The sequence below is a fragment of the Taudactylus pleione genome, unplaced genomic scaffold (assembly GCF_031769625.1).
Source record: "Taudactylus pleione unplaced genomic scaffold, aTauple2 ptg000923l, whole genome shotgun sequence".
NCBI classification, from domain to species: Eukaryota; Metazoa; Chordata; class Amphibia; order Anura; family Myobatrachidae; genus Taudactylus; species Taudactylus pleione.
Window position 1 is genome coordinate 740,571 of NW_028285324.1, and position 17,761 is coordinate 758,331.

The 17,761-nt window shown below is 45.3% G+C and overlaps 1 protein-coding gene across 16 annotated transcripts in view; it reads left to right on the forward strand.

Moving 5' to 3' along the window:
- Positions 1-17,761, forward strand: part of LOC148473391 (uncharacterized) — a 56,071-nt gene that overhangs the window by 26,121 nt on the left and 12,189 nt on the right. For 3 of the 16 annotated variants that reach the window (XM_088459645.1, XM_088459650.1, XM_088459649.1), the window contains exon 3: positions 6,283-6,651. The exons of 4 other annotated variants lie outside the window; for them this stretch is intronic. The gene's annotated coding sequence lies outside the window, so the exon portion shown is untranslated. Of the gene's footprint in view, positions 1-6,282; positions 6,652-9,331; positions 9,482-9,545; positions 9,627-17,001; positions 17,102-17,761 lie in introns of those variants that run through there. 9 more of the 16 variants (XM_088459642.1, XM_088459647.1, XM_088459646.1 and 6 more) reach the window with 5 other exon arrangements.

Consider the following 17,761-nt stretch of genomic DNA (forward strand, 5'->3'; position numbering starts at 1 on the left):
GGGGTAATGATGATGATGTACACCGGGAATATAGCAGTCCTGAATAACCACTCAGTGTGGAGTCACCTAGCAGGAGCCATCTGACTGGTGTGTATATGCTTTCAATCGCCGCAGCAGTAAATGATCGCTGTTAGTCAGCGGTCGGGACTCCGTGTAAGGGAGAACCAGGAGGAGAGCTGAGCCGAATATCAGCTGGATCTGCGGCTGTTGGTATTCCTGCCACACACAGTCGGAGCTCCGTTGAAGCCAAAATAAATAAGCCGGGTATTTGCTGGTGTGCGGCTGCTGGAAATAAAGCCTGTGCCGGTGCTTAATATTCCGTCTGAAGTTCAGTCATAAATAAGGAAATAAGTCTAACGCGTTTCTCAGCCTTCTTGTATCTTGGCGTTCATTGTCTCTGAGGAAACGGCCAGATACAAGAAGGCTGAGAAACGCGTTAGACTTATTTCCTTATTTATTTTGGCTTCAACGGAGCTCCGACTGTGTGTGGCAGGAATACCAACAGCCGCAGATCCAGCTGATATTCGGCTCAGCTCTCCTCCTGGTTCTCCCTTACACGGAGCCCCGACCGCTGACTAACAGCGATCATTTACTGCTGCGGCGATTGAAAGCATATACACACCAGTCAGATGGCTCCTGCTAGGTGACTCCACACTGAGTGGTTATTCAGGACTGCTATATTCCCGGTGTAAATCATCATCATTACCCCTCTGTGCGGTGACTTTTCAACATCAGAGAGGCATTCCGGACACTGCCCTCTTTTTGTTTTCGGAGCGCAATTGGGAGTTACATAACATGTCAGCTAGTATTGTGCACAATACCATTGTTCAATTAACCAATACTAGTGCAATATGCACAAGTGGTTATATTATTCATCTAACAGGAATCCTTTTATCATTTGGGAATGATTGTATACCTATAACATCGGATTGAGGCTTTTGTCTCATAAAGGATATATATAGAACAATTTGATCAATATATATGCAGCAATTATACATGTGTTTTATTTTATTTAATATTATTTAATTCAATTCTATTTTATATGTGAATTTAATTTAAATTTATACTGTTGAATATATATACAGCTCTTGTACTTATTTTGTGGCTTTATATATGATTCAGGTGGTTCTTCCCCTGTTTTTACCATTAAGGTCTAACATTTTTTTATATTAAATATATCAAATCAATATTCTATTTGCGCTTTCTTCTACACAATTTATTCCTCTGTACAGGACCAGGACAAGAGACGCCAAGGCTCTCTTGGTTGGTGCTCTCAGTCAAGTGGATCTTCCAGTTTGTGTACCTGTTCCCTCCATTCTCCCTTCTTCCTCGAGTACTTCGGAAGATCAAACAAGAAGGAGGCACTGTTCTACTGGTGGCTTCAGTGTGGCCCAGACGTCACTGGTAGTCAGATCTTCAGAGTCTATCCATCGACACTCCGTTGCTGTTGCCTCAACGTCTGGACCTGTTGTCTCAAGGTCCTTGCCTTTACCCGGACTTGGGTCGTTTGGCTTGGATGGCGTGGCTCTTGAGACATCCCTCTTAAGGTCCAAGGGATTTTCTAGCTCTGTGGTTAACACCATGCTCGGAGCGCGAAAACCAGCCTCTGCCTGGATTTACCACAGGGTGTGGCACACCTACTTTCAATGGTGTCATCCCAAAGGTTACGACCCCCAGGTATTTCAGATATCCAGAGTTTTGGCTTTCCTGCAGGCGGGTTTGGATCTTGGTCTCTGCCTTACCTCACTGAAGGTGCATGTCTCTGCTCTTTCAGTGTGGTTCCAGCGAAGGATTGCTCCTCTTCCTGATATCCGCACTTTCCTACAGGGTGTCCTTCGCATTCGGCCTCCCTTTTGTCCCTCCTGTGGCACCTTGAGATTTGGCTGTTCTCCTTAGGGAATAATGCAAAAACTCCGGCGCTTATCAGTTTGAATAAATGAGTTACTATCAAATATAATTGACTGACATACTGTATAAATCCAGCTGCAAAGACTTAAATGAGCCTGTGAAAACGCATTCTAAAATCAAACACTAAGAAAAAAGACGACATATCTCTGCGCTAATGAAAAATAAAAACAGTATGTGAGATGGCAGACAAAAACAGAAAAAAATCTGTAGAAATTGTCAGGACTCAATCAAAATTCGTAAATACTATTTTTTTAATTAAATGATAATACATGAATAATAACTTTTAAAATACCAAATTTTTGGACTTAATACGTCATATTGCCTCTAATTATCATTCATCAATCAGTTAGATCTCTCAACTCCTTAGTACTGATGTAAAATCCAGGTTATATGGCTTGATGAACTCCCGCAGATATTAAAGTATAAGTCCCACGTGTAGTATATACTTATATTGATCATGCAAATTAGCCAGACAATTACCCTCTTAAGAATATTGTATACGGTTGAAGTCCCGTGAGGGTGAAAATCAGAAATGGCCTGGAGTGTGACAGTCTATAGTGATGCTCACCCCGCAGGTATGCTCTGTGTCCTGGAAACGCCTTGCCGTGACCCGGCTGCGGGTGCCTTGGATGTGTATATTGGCACCAGCAGTCACTCCGCTGGGACAATGTCTTGCAGCAGCGGTCTGCACACCAGCGTCCTGGATGATCGGGGTTTCAGCAAATGGACGTCTTGGCCAACAAGTAATAGCTGGGGATCCCTCTGACGTGTTTCGCCCCTGAAAATAGTGGGGGCTTTCTCAAAGGGGGCCCTTCAGGGTCCTCCAGATGAAGTACTGGACTTGGTGGATCAGATTTGGGGCTTCCTTCTTGCCGTTCCCCATTTCTTGTCTTTCACTAGGACAGGGCGGTGCTTCGGACTCGCCCTTGGTTTCTAGTTTCCACATTGAGGAAATTATTGTGCCGGCCTTTAATTCTCCAGACCTCTGAGCAGGTGAGGCCTCATTGGATGTGGTACGTGCCCTAAGGATTTATCTGGACCATACCAGTTCCCTTCGAAAGTCAGACTCCTTGTTTGTCCTTTATGGTTTCCACAAGAGGGGATGGCCAGCCATTAAACAAACTTTGGCTAGATAGCTTCGTATGACGAGATCTGAGGTTTACACTCTTAAGGGGCTTCCAGTGCCGCCCTCTGTTACTGCTCATTCTGCTCGGTCTGTGGGTCCTTCGTGGGCAGCTCGTCGTGGCGCCTCAGCTGTTAGCTTTGTATGGCAGCAACTTGGTCTTCTGTCCAGACACTTTTGAGGTATTATGCTTTTGATACCTTTTTGCCTCTCAGGATGCTTCCTTCGGGCGGCGGATTCTCCCCTCTGCAGGAGCGTCACCACCCTTGAAGGTACTGCTTTGGGACATCCCCAAGGTCACCCTGTGGACCCCTATGGACCCTGAAGTAGAAAATGAGAAATATGGTAAGAACTTATCTTTTGTTATCTTTATTTCTACGAAGTCCATAGGGTCCATGCAGCACCCACCTTGACGCACCTGTGCTTCAGATGGGCTTCGCTCTGGTCACCGGTTTTCATCTCCTTCTGTGTAAGAATGTGATTCTTGTGTGTTCCAGACTTTCTTCTCTCTTTTATCCGCCTTTGGCTTGCTACGAAACTGAGGTGCCTCTGTCCAGGGGCGGGGTATAGAGGGAGACCCAAGTGCATCCTGGGAGAAAAATGTACTGCGTAAAGTGCCCGGATGACTCTGCATCACTTATACCCCAAGGTCCAAGGTCACCCTGTGGACCCTATGGACTTTGTAGAAAGAGAGATAACAAAGGTAAGTTCTCACCATATCTCTCATACACACACAAAAAATATATATAATATATAATTTTTTTGTGTATATATATATATATATATATATATGTATGTTTTTTGCAGTTTAGAAGTGTAATGATATTGCATTGAAATTACAATATTTGTGAGTAGAGTACATACAAATAATTTTTCTATACAACAAATGACCATTTCAACCTAGGTAACTTTATGGATGTAACATAGGTTAAATTGACAAAAAAAGTTGTCCAGGTGAGAGCTAAATGTAGACTTCACTAACTGTTCACTGTTCATAAGTTTCGGTTGCTTAACTCTGTCCCCTACTGGATCCTTCTTTAGTAACCCCTTTGTTAGGCTTTGGTGAGCTGAATGAGATGTATGTTACGAAGTACTATAGTCATGAATGCAGAGGTAAAAGTTCTCGGCTCCTGTGATCCCTTCCTTGTAATGATTTCACTTGGTGACTAAAGACTCAATAAAGTATTGATGATATCCTAGAGGCTCCTTAGTCTTAGTAACTGCTGAAACAGTATTATTGAATGGTTGGCAATATGTAAAACCTGCTAAAGCAGGTTTAGGCAACTGCAGGCTTGGGTGTATCCACACCGGAATTGTGGGCATCTGCTCTGGAGTATGTGGGTAGGTAATATTTTTCTATATACTTTTATACATATTGTATAGGTCAAACTGAGTCTAACTTGATTAGCAATTTATGCTCCACTACACACACCAGACTAATAAAGAGATATATATAATATTTATTTATCTATCTATATCTGGCACTCCTATAACCAATTAACAAATGCCGCAGTGCACAGCTCAATAATAAAATAATATCCAATAGATAGCGGCATTCCAGCGGGCTTGTAAATAAAGATACACAGTACATAGAACTATCAACTTTTTGGAATTTACTCCATCTTCAGGATAGTCAAAAAGTCATATTAAAATTACAAATATATATATATATATATATATATATATATATATATATAGAAACACATACACTCACCAAATAGCATCCACCTGCGACCGACGCCCGTGGAGCTCGGCAGCTTCTGGGTTTGCGTCATCTCTGGAGTCCTGTGAATGATGCCACAATGGAGGCGCGTATTGCGGAAGCGCGGTCATGGCAACCAGACAACACTGAATTGGCTATGGAGACAAAATATAAACAACACAGATCACCAATTGTGAATACACAGAACATATTGTCTAAAGCCTAAAACCATAATGTGGGGAGCCATTACCAGTGCAGACACATAGCTATCACATACAGTATATTTAGATTATTAGGATAATCTCTTTAACAGTAAAAGTGATATGCGACCTTCGGCTTATTATTTGATACCATCCTATCATTTTTACTCATTATAATTGGAGAGGTAATATGACACTATGCACGTTGTCTCTATACACTACATTATAGATCTGGACAGCACTTTTACTGTTAAAGGGATAATCTCTGTAACATTAAAGTGCTATCCAGATTTATAATGTAGTATATAGAGACAACGTGCATAGTGTCATATTACCTCTCCAATTTTAATGAGTAAAAATGATAGGATGGTATAACCTAATATATGTGATAGCTATGTGTCTGCACTGGCTCCCCACATTATGGTTTTATTCTTTACACAATATATTCTGTGTATTCACAATTGGTGATCTGTGTTGTTTATATTTTGTCTCCATAGCCATGCCAGTGTTGTCTGGTTGCGTGGCGTCGGTCGCAGGTGGATGCTATTTGGTGAGTGTATGTGTTTCTATATATAGGTTTGTATTTTTCACATGACTTTTTGACTATCCTGAAGACGGAGTAATATCTGTTGATAGGAGTTCTACGTGCTTAGTGTCTTTATTTACAAGCCTGCAGGAATGCTGCTATCTATTGGAATATATATATATATATATATATATATATATATATATATATATATATATATATACATGTGTGTGTGTGTGTGTGTGTGTGTATATGTATGTATGTGTGGCACTCCACATCTGGCATTAGAAATGCCCTGGTGCCCTCCACAATGTTCCCTAAGGAACAGCACATGCACAACTAAAGATGAATTGCGGCACTCACGGGTCTTGCAAAGATAAGAATATACTGACACCTGTGTCAATCCTGCTCGACGTTTCAGTCAGAATAGACTTCTCGATAAGTCTATTCTGACTGAAACGTCGAGCAGGATTGACACAGGTGTCAGTGTATTCTTATCTTTGCAAGACCCGTGAGTGCCGCCATTCATCTTTATTTGTGTGTGTGTGTGTGTGTGTGTGTATATATGTATATATACATACATACGTTGCTGTGTCCCAAATGGACCAGAGGAGTTCTCGTACCCACACTAATAGTACTGCCACTGTTTCCCCCCGACTCTTTCAAGGAGTTAATGTATGTTAATAGGTAAGCGCTATACTATAGTATTGTAGCTCTCTTATTGGTGGGACCCCTCTCCCTTTGTTAATTTAACTGCAGCTGAAGTATAATTCATAGTGACTACTATCATCCTAATTGGTCTCTCGCCACCTCTTCCTTGCAGTCCAGTCTCCGCTGCTTTAACACTCGATTTTCACCAGCTGTAGGTTTATTAGAGCCTTCTTGCAGTGGATTACTATCCTGCTTCACAACAGGCATATACACGAATCCGTCTTCCCGATGACAGCCACGGCTGGCTCTTTCCGTCTCACCGCCTCCTTGCTGCTTTGAGCTGCCTGGCACCCTTGTGTCTGCCCTGCCCGCCGTTGTCCACCACAGCCTCGGGGAGAGTCTCTGACATGGCGCCCAACCTCCAATGAGGGAGTAATGTCCAGGCCAAGCCTTCACTGGCTACACTGTCCGCACACCAGATGCCGCCGGGAACTGCCCTAGAGATGCTGCTCTTGAGACGTGTGGCGCTGGGAATTTAGAGGTGAGCACTCTGGGGGTGGGTACTGCATTCTAATACAGTCACCTCCTTTTATAACATGTGCCATTGGTCGTGGAGGAGCACAAACCACACATTCATACACATTCTATACAATAAGTTGTACATACAATGAACGCTAAAGCTTGGCATCCACTATACAATTATCTATCAGATATCTGTCCAATCTGGCTGGTTGGAATGCAAACCTGGTAATGTATGGGAGCAAATGACAGTCGATCATATGGTTTTAAACACTGAAAAAAGGAAAAAAAAATTGTTCAAATTGGTTACATTTGTGCGTTTTAAAAAAAATTATCTGAACAACCATCTTTGGCTATTTTACTGTGTTTGTGAGCAAATGGACGATTGTCATTTGCTCCCATACATTACCAGGTTTTCATTCCAACCAGACAGATATCTGACAGATAATTGTATAGTGGATGCCCAGCATTATTACTCTTTTATTATCATTTATACATCAATCTTCTTTTTAATTTATTCTAAGCATTTTGATTTAACACTCTAACCCATTTTATAAACCTATAGTCAAATAAAACATCTGATTTATGAGCTCATTCTACCATTTCTCTTACTGTATAGGCACAAATTATGATCCACTTGTATTGTAACAACAAAAAGGGTGTTGCATATTACTAAAAGTGAAGTATTAAAAAGAGGCTTTTCTAGTACAGATGTGTCCACATACATCTATACTCCATGCGCTACAAGTCACGTTACACAATGTGCGAGAGCCGTGTGACTCTGTAGTGCCGAGCTTCTTTTTGTGCAACGTTTCCCCTTGAAATGCGTCTTATTTGCAAAGTGATGTACTAGGACACACAAGCCGCTTCTGCTGATTAAAAGGATATGTGAACGACGTAATTCAGACATATTGGCTGTACACACCCACCGATACAGTTTCAATATATTTTTCATCGATAGAACGAGTGATATATCACTAATTGTGTACTCAGTAGGGTGATCTGTCATACTCCCTAAATTTTATATAAAAATTACTATAAATAAATAAACCTCTTCTTTGTTTATTGTAATAATTTTTATAGTTAACACTCACCAGCTTTGTAGAGCTCTGTGGCACTGCAGGGATATGAGGCAGCAACAGCTCAGCCTCTCTTCTGTATAGTCAGACACTGCTTGCAGAGCTGGGGGGTGGGGCCACACAACGGGCAGTAAGCTGCACAGAAAGAGAGCTAATAGAGACATGCCTCTCAGTATGGGTGGCGTACCTTGAGCACTGATGGACACCTTGGATGTGCCATGTGACCTCGTTGTGCTGCCAAAATAGCGCTGACCCCGTTGAGGCATGGACTTCACTAGACCTCTGAAGGTGTTCTGTGGTATCTGACACTAAAGCTGGCCAAACACTAGACTGTACTATGCACAATTTGGCCGATTCCGACGAATTGTAATTACAAATCGAGCTTAATATGTGCAAATCATGAGTGCAAATGCGCGGCATATCATTCAGTGTTTTATGCCTGAACAATATGTCGACCCAATCTGTACGATGCCGACGTATTTACTTTACACAGATGCATGCACGGATCAGTGAGATCTGTGCATGCATCTGTGCTAAAATAAATAAATAAATGATTAAAAAGTGTTTAAAATAAAAAAAACATGCTCCCCCCCCCCCTCAAAAGCGCAACCAGCACCGGGCTTTCCAGAGCCAGTGCTGGTTGTGAAAATACAGGGGACAAAAGGCGTAGGGGTCCCCTGTATTTAGCACAACGAGCACTGGGATAATCGAGCAGGTCCTGGTTTTGGAAATACAGTGTATTTTCCATAACCAGCACCGGACTCTTTCTAGCGGTGGAGTACTGTCACAGACAGGGGAACCCTTTTACCAGCTCTCCCGGCCAAAGCATTACCCCTGACCGCTAGGCTGAGGATCCCTGGGGAGGTTGGGACCCCCCTAATAAAGAGGTCTTCCTCTCCAGTGCACTCCAGGCCTGGGTTGATAGCCCGGGGCTATCCCCGGCACCCCTGGCCAGAGGTGCCGGGTTGATAGTGTTATTGTAAGTGTAGTGTAAAAAAAATAGAAGTGATATTGTCTTTTGCAGGTGAACTACAGGTCCCAGCAATCCTCCCCTACATGTTGGTACATGGAGAACCACAAGTACCAGAATGTGGGGCATTACCGGCCCACTGGTACCTGTAGTTCACCTGCAAAAGATAATATTAAAATAAACACAAGACACACAAATCGTGATAGTAACATTTTCTCAAAACATACATACACACTTACAATCATACATACTCGCCTAGTATACCTGTAGCCACTCACGTCCACTCCCCTTATTCTTGCGTGGATCACGTACTCTTCGTTCCAAGAAGGCATCTAAGGTCTTCGGAAAACAAAAAAATGATTTGTCTTGATCTGCGAACTGGTACTATCCTCTAAAGACAGTACTACCCGAATGTCCGCTCAGCTGCGGGATTTCTGTGTGCTGAGCTTTCATTGGCTGAGAGAGGCGAGCCAATGAGCGATTCCCACCATTGAAGCCAATGTTGAGAACCGATAAGGTTACCTTAGCGTGGATTTCTACATGGTGGACGTGAATGGCCACAGAGATACTAGATGAGTGTGAGTGTGCATGTATGTTTTAATAAACTTTTACTATCGTGGTGTGTTTTGTTTATTTTAATTTTTCGTTTCCAGGTGAACTACAGGTACCAGCAGGCCCGTAATGCCCTGCATGCTGGCACTTGAGGATGTGATTCACAGAAGGAATAGGCGAGTATCCATGGATTTCTACATTGACAAGTGGATGTGAATGGATACAGGGATACTAGGAGAGTAAAAGTGCATGTGAGGTTTTTTTTTTTTTTTTTTTTTTTAAATGTTGGATCATGCATGATATATCTTTTATCAGATTGTACAGTTTATGCACCACATCGTGTCCTGGAGCTGCCGAGTTCAAGGGAGATTACTGATGACATCACATCGTTTGCAGGTGTGTGGCCAGTTTAAGACATTAGCAGCAGATCCTTTTAAGTCCTTTAAGTTGCTAGGTGGGGCGTTCATAACTCAAACTTCTTTTCTCTTTCATCCACTAGGGGACACTGGAGGTGCTTACGCTGGGGTATAGAGGCGTGGATAACTGGAGCCGGCACTTTAATTAATTTAGAAGTGTGAAGCTCCTCCCCCTCTATGCCCCATCAGCCCTCAGTTTAGAAAATGTGCCTACTAGGAGCTGGTCACAATCCGTGTGCTCCAGCAACACATCTATTTTATTTATTTAGGTTATTTTATTTTGTTTGCATCTTTTTAACACTTTTAGGTACCCTTCGCCACCTCTCTAAAGGTGGGGTCCGGGTACCTGGCGCCCTGCCTTATAGGAGGCAGGAAGGAGTGCACAGCGCTTATACTAAAAGCACTGACAGCTCCTTACCGCCACAGCACATTCTCAACAAGGAAGAGAGAAGTGCTGAAGCTGCAGAGAGACTCCATCGGGGACCACGCTGTGAGTAACCACCTGCGCATCCCCCGGCTCCCGCTTCCGCCGCTGCCCAGCGTTCTTACAGAACTTAGTGTGCTGGGCAGCTAATGCAGACGGCTCCCTGCTCTGCTGACTAAGTCCTTATCCCCGCTCTTACACTGCATGCGGGGCTGCTAAGCAGAGCTCTCTCCGCGCTATTACAAGGCGCGGGGCTGATGACTGAGCGCTACAGCGCGCCACCTGGCTCTCCCTCTCCCCGCTCATTAAGTGGCCTGGGGCAGCTATTAAGTGCGCTACCGCGCGGCTGGCCTGCTCTCCCTCCCCCTGCTATTACAGGAGGCGCGGGGCTGATACTGAGCGCTACCGCGCGGCTGCAACGTCTCTCCCTCCCCCTGCTATTACAGGAGGCGTGGGCCTGAGGACTAAAGCGGTACAGCGTGGCCCCCGGCTCTCCCTCTCCCCGCTCATTGAGTGGCCTGGGGCAGCTAATTAAATGCGCTAGCGCGCGGCTGCACCTGCTCTCCCTATCCCCGCTGTACATGCGGTGAGGCACGCGGGGGGAAGGTTAATGGCCAGACATCTTGTATAGCCCTTTCGGGCATAAAGAAGGGGCGGAGCTTAACGGCAGCGCGGGTCTCTCTCCTCTACGCGGCAATGGCTGTATAACAGCAGGGCTGCCGTTCTTTCATGAACAGCAGCTCATACTGCGTCTCCATTACAAGGAGATTACAGTGTAAGAGAAGGCTGGACTCCTCTGCTGCCATTCCTCTGCTGCAGGACAAGTACATCTCCTGATTACATCCTGGTAAAGAGGCTGTAAGTAACTGGGGTGTAAGTGCAGGTGGAGTCTGATCTGTGGGAGGGGGGTTTCTCCTCCTCTGTGTCCCACAGCCTTCTTGTTTTTATATGTCTGTGTCTTTTCTGTTTTATGCTGTTTCTCTGAGTGACTGTGTGTACCATGTCCAACAGAACCAAGGCTTCTCAAAGGCTGTTTGTCTGTTCTGAGTGTAACAACAAACAGACCAAGCCACATGCGGGGTCCAGCCTACGGCCACACCACCCTGAACACTCCCGATCTCGGAAGCTAAGCAGGGTCAGATCTGGTTAGTACTTGGATGGGACCGCCTGGGAATACCAGGTGCTGTACGTTATGTGATGCTAACAACGGATCCACAGATGGCGATTACTAACTCTCCTACACCGCCAGGGGCCACTGACGTGGTAGGAGTTATGTCAGACTTAGCAAAGTTGGCTGAGGCGCGCAGGTTTTAACCTCCCTGGATAGCTGGGTTAACCAAATCTCCAGACACCCTGGGTCAGGTAAGGGGTGCAGCGGTGCCTGCACCCTTCACTTCCTACAAAAAAAAAAAAAACTCACAAAAACGTACTCTAATGTCTGTTCTCCAGTCAGGAGAGTTGGTCGAAGAATTCCTCGATGCGCGGTGCTTATAAGACGGCATCTGTTGAGCAATGCAGCCAGATAAGTGGTTCCAAATTCCACGTAGGTTTCCGTCTCGCTTCCCTTTTCCATCATCCATGATGGAGAAGTGGGAAACACCTCCTCCTATAGATGTCTGTTTCCCGTCTCTCTAAGAAAACGGCACTTCCGGTGTCGGGAGCTACTGTTTTAAAGGACCCTTAGGATCGTAGGTTGGAGACAACACTAGGATCTATATATACCGCAGCGGGAGCTCAACTTGGACCTACCCTTGTTTCCGCCTGGGTTAACAAGGCTGTGATGTGCTGGGCTGATCAGTCAGATTAGTGTTCGCATATCTGCATCTGCTATTTCAGGATCCCAGAAGACCTTATACTGGACCTTCGTTTGATTCCTTTCGACCGCCTCATTCCTTTCGTGGTAGAGCAAGAGAGTTCCCACGCAACCGGAGGCGGCAGAGTTAAAGGTCGTCCTTACACGGTTCCACGTAGACCAGAGCCCAAACCAGTTGAAAAACAGGTAGCATGACGGTCTTCCGGCCCACCTGGGGTCTCCTGCGGTGGGAGCCCGCTTGCAAGAATTTCAACAGGTTTGGAACCAGACCTCTTCAGAACCGTGGATTCACAGTACCTAATAGACTTCGAAGCCCCCCCCCTCCACCTCGGTTCTTCACTACGAATTCTACAGGAGGCTCTTAGGTCTCTAGTGTGTCATCTGTGCTAGTTCCGGTTCCGGAGCATTAGCGAGGTATGGGGTTTTTTTTTTTTTTTTTACTCAAACCTGTTTGTAGTGCTCAAACCGGATGGTTCGGTCAGACCCATACTAAGCCTTAAGTCTTTAAACCTGTATCTGAAGATGTATCGTCCTTCGGTCATCAGGAGTGAACATTGTGAGCTTGAAACCAGGGGAGTTCCTATTATCCCTGGATATCAAGGATGCTTATCTCCTGGTTCCCATTTGGGAACCACACCAGGCTTTTCTGAATTTTGCCATAATTAAGATCATTGCCAGTTTCAGACATTGCCGTTCGGGTTATCCTCGGCTCCCCGCATAATCCCTTATTTGGACGATCTGTTGCTCAAGGCTCCATCGGTATCTCTTTTATTAGATATGCCTTACTGACCTATCACACTCTAAACCAACACGGTTGGATAGTCAACTTCAAGAAGTCAAATCTCAATCTGTACCAGAAACTTCTATTTCTGGGCATGATATTGGATACGGAATCACAGAGGATTTTTCTTCCAACAGACAAGGCCAGGGATATCCTGTTGTTAGTCCAGCTGGTCCTCAGAACAGGGAAGGTATCAATGCTTCTTTGTCTGCGTCTCTTAGGAAGGATGGTAGCTGCCTTTGAGGCACTGAAGTTCGGACGGCTTTTCAGCTGGACCTGTTAGCACAGGGATCAGGGTCTCATCTGCTTCTACATCGACAGATCTGTCTGAGCCCGGTTACCAGAGTGGCCCTTTTCGGGTGGACGCAATCCACCAATTTTTTAGCGGGCCGTAAATTCGGAGTGGGAGACTGGATCATCGTAACACGGATACCTGCCTCCGAGGATGGCAAGCAGTAGTCCTTTATTTCCACTTTCAGGGTAGATGGTCTCCTCTAGAACAGACGTGGCCCATAAATGTGTTGGAACTCAGAGCAATTTACAATGCTCTGATAGAGACAATAGAGTTTCTACAGGCTCGTCCTGTAAGAGTTGAGGCCGACAACGCGACGTCGTTTACATCAACCACCTAGGAGGAACTTGGAGTCGCATGGCTATGCGAGTAGTAACTCAGATCCTCCGGTTGGCTGAGAACCAGTCAGTAATCCTGTCGGCGGTATTCATTCCGGGTGTGAACAACTGGGAAGCAGATTACCTAAATCGACAGGATGTCCATCCCGGGGAATGGATGCTTCATCCATCGCGCTGATACGTCGATGGGGAGTTCCTCAGGTGGACCTCATGGCGTCACGACTGAATTGTCAGCTCCCGGTATATGTGTCCAAGACTCGAGATCTGCAAGCGGAAGCAGTAGACGCTCTGACAAGTCCGTGGATCTACGACTTCGTTTACCTTTTTCCTTCTATTCCGCTTCTTCCTCGTCTTCTACAAAGGATAAACAAGAGACAGCCTCTGTAATTCTCGTGGCTCCGATCTGGCTTCGGAGAAGTTGATTGTCGGACCTTCGGTCCCTATTGTCGAATGATCCATGGCCCCTTCCTCGGCGCCCGGATCTTCTACAGCAGGGCCCCTTTTCATACACCCCAATCTTAGCACAACTGCGTTTCGTGAGGTGGCTCTTAAAACCGATATCCTAGGATGCAGAGGCATACCAGACGCGGTTATTCCTACCATGATACGCGCCAGAAAGCCAGTTTCGGCTGTGCATTATCATCGCTTCTGGCGTGCTTATATCTCAAATGGTGTTCCAGTCGGTGTCTTCCGTCTAGAATTTTTCTTTTGTCTCGTTTCTGCTTTTCCTTCAGACAGGTCTGGATTCTGGCCTGGGAACCTTTAAAGGTGCAGGTTTGTGCCCTTTCCATTTTCTTTCAAGGGAAATTGTCCCTCCTTCCTGAGGTGCAAAAGTTTCTTCTAGGGGTCTTGCGTGTGCAGCCCCCTTTTGTACCTCCAATAGCTCCCTGGGATCTAAACTTTGTGCTTTTGTTTCTTTAGTCGCCCATGTTTGAACCTTTTGGAGGAAGTTGATCTTAAGCACCAGGATTGAAAGACTGTCCTCCTCCTGACTCTCGCTTCAGCTCGTAGATTTTCAGGTTTGGGTGCTCTGTCTTATAGCCACCTAGGGTGGAGCTCCGGACGATACCGCCTTCCTTTCCAGGGTTGTGTCGGCTTTTCATTTCAATCAGCCTCTTCTAGTACAGTCGTCGGTGAAGAACTGGTGGTTCTTCTACCTTGGATATGGTTAGGTCTTTCCGCATCTATGTTGCAGGACAGCGTCCCTTCGTAGTCTGAGGAGTCTTTTTTTTTTGTCCTCTATGTTGTTGTTCGGAGGGGTTGGCCAGCGTCTAAGCAGATTTTGGCATGTTGCATTCGGCTGACTATTCATCAGCCTTATGTCAGTGCCGACCGTGGGCATCCATCGTCCATTTTGGCTCATTCCACACGTTCTGTGGGTGAGTCATGGGCGGCCGGTAGAGGAGCCTCCACGTCACAATTGTGCCGTGCGGCCATTTGGTCTTCAGTTCTCACGTTCATCAAGTTTTACAAATTTGGTACGTTTGCTGCTTCGGCATACCGTTTTGGCCGTCTAGTTCTGCAGGCGCCGCAGAGCGCTCCCGCCCGTTGGGAAAACTTTGGGACGTCCCCAGCGTAAGCACCTCCAGTGTCCCCTAGTGGATGAAAGAGAAAATGGGATTTTGGTACCTACCGGTAAATCCTTTTCTCTGATTCCACAGGGGACACTGGACGCCCACCTCTGCGCTCTTTGCCTGTCTGTTCTGTATGTTGTATGATTCAGTTATTGTGTGTTCTTCTCTCCTTTTTATTACTCAGCTTGTTCTCCATCTCCTCTCGGTCTTCCATTTTCTAAACTGAGGGCTGATGGGGCATAGAGGGGGAGGAGCTTCACACTTCTAAATTAATTAAAGTGCCGGCTCCAGTTATCCACGCCTCTATACCCCAGCGTAAGCACCTCCAGTGTCCCCTGTGGAATCAGAGAAAAGGATTTACCGGTAGGTACCAAAATTCCATTTTTCCAGCACATACCATAGATGCTTAATCGGATTGAAATCTGGAGAATAAGTCAACATCTTGAACTCTGTCATGTTGCTCAAACCATTCCTGAACAGTTATTGCAGTGTGGCAGGGTTAATTATAATGCTGTAAGAGGGCACTACCATCAGAGAATACTGTTGGCATGTAGATGTGTACTTGGACTACAACAATGTGGTATGTGTCAAAATATCATTCACATGAATGCCAGAACCCAAGGTTTCCCAGCAGAACATTGCTCAGAGCATCACACTGCCTCTGCTGGTTTGCCTTCTTCCCATAGTTCATTCTGGTTCCATCTCTTTCCTAGTTAAATGATGCACATGCACCCTGACGACCACATTAAAAGGATGTGTGATTTATAAGAGTAGGTCACCTTGTTCCATTGCTTCATGGTCTAGGTCTGACTCTCCCATGCCCATTGTAGACATTTTCAGAGGTGGACAAGGCTCACCATGGGCACTCTGACAGGTCTGCGGTAAAGCTGCGATGCAGTGTGTATTCTCACAGCACTATGTGTTCTGACACCTTTCTATCATAGCCAGCATTAACTTATTCAATTTGTTATACAGAACCTAATCTGTGGGATAGAACCATACGGGCGCCCATGACCTTGTTGCCGGTTCACCAGTTGTCCTTCCTTGGACCACTTTTGATAGGTACTAACCCAGTGTTGGCTAACCTTGACACTCCAGCTGTTAAGGAACTACATAACCAAGCATGCACTGCTACAGTTTTGCTATTAGGGCATGCTAAAACTGTGGCAGGGCATGCTGGGATATATAGTTCCACAACAGCTGGAGTGTCAAGGTTAGCCAACACTGTACTAACCACTGCATACTGGGAACATCTCACAAGACCTGCCGTTATGCAGATGCTCTGACCTAGTTGTCTAGCCATCACAATTTGACCCTTGTCAAAGTTGCTCAGATCCTTAACACTTCTACATTTTTCCTTCTTCCAACACATCAACTTCAAGAACTGCGTGTTCACTTGTTGCCTAATCTATCCCACCCCTTGACAGGTGCCATTGTAACAAGATAATCTGTTATTTATGTCACCTGTCTGTCACTGCTGATCTGAATATAGTAGTATTGCATCTCCAAATTACATTTGTTAAAGGAACTGCAAGCTATGGAGAGTTGAGCATAAATGTAGATACACCTGTTTACAGGTGTATCTTTTGCACCAAGTATATGCTTGTTCAAGTTTGCACTGATGATGACTAGTCTAGGGTATTGGTCCGTCGCACAATGTAGTAGCACATACAGCTAATTTCCATCCAACTCTGCATCAGGCCCATACTGTTTTACACCTTTGCTGCTAAAGAAGAGTGGGACGCTGCAGGATTTCAAATGGGGGAAGGGGACTTACCTAAAAGTACCTGCCCCTTTACAATTCCTGTCACTCAAATCTGACAGGGTGTTTGGCCTAATAACTGCATCATGACATCATTAAGCTCTGCCCCTTCCAGGACGAACATTGCAGAACTTTTTAAAAGCCAGAAACTAGCACTTTTTTAATCCTCTCTTCCTTATCTACCCTATGCTGGCACCTACAGACTCAAGCCTTTCATTTGAAAGATGGATGTCTTCTTACAAATGATGTGACCTGTTTTGAGTATGGGCAGGATGCATTTTGAATGTGAATATGCATCCTGAAGTGATCGCATGCATATCAGAGTTTAGTAACGCCGTATGTATGAAGATTTAAGTAAAGGACACCTCTTCCGATAAGGCTTATGGCCCGGGAGTCCTTCTGCGCATACGCAAGCCACGGGGAACCCTTTTGAGGAAGTCTCCGAAAAGAAGCCCATATAGGATTCTAAAGGTAAAGATAATCATAATAAAAGTAAACTTAAAGCAAATGTTTAACAGTTACTTATATAGCACCAGCATAATCTGTTGCGCTATACAATTGGGAACAAAATAGTAAGAGACCAGTAATAAAACAAGACTGGCTAATAATAGACAGGTAAGTGGGTCCTGCTTGCCAGTTTACAATCTGTAGGGAAATAGGCATTGATGCACAAGGAAAAGTGCTACCAGTCCAGCCAGATTGTAGGGGTCCTTGATGGGCTGAATGCTCCCAGTCACACAGGAATGTTGGGCGGGATGTAGTTATGTGACCGCCGACTGCTGAATGCTGGCAAAGGATTCATGTTGGGCGTCAAAATACCGACGCCCATCATAATCCCGACGACAGAATCCAGGAGGATGCGTGCCCGAACATGGCAAGTACGGGCCGTGCGTCCAGTTAGTCGCGGGGGGGAATGGTTAGGCTTAGGGCAGTTAGCTGGGTTAGTGTTAGGTTTGTTTTGGGGGGGGTTAGGATTAGGCACCTCCTAGGTGGGAGGGTTAGGGAGCGGTAAGGGGAGGTTAGGGTTAGGTACCACTAAGGGAGGATTAGGGGGGGGGGCAGGGGAAGTTAGGATACTTACCTGCCTCTGTCAGGATCTTCATCCTGTCGTACAGCCGCCGACATTTCAAT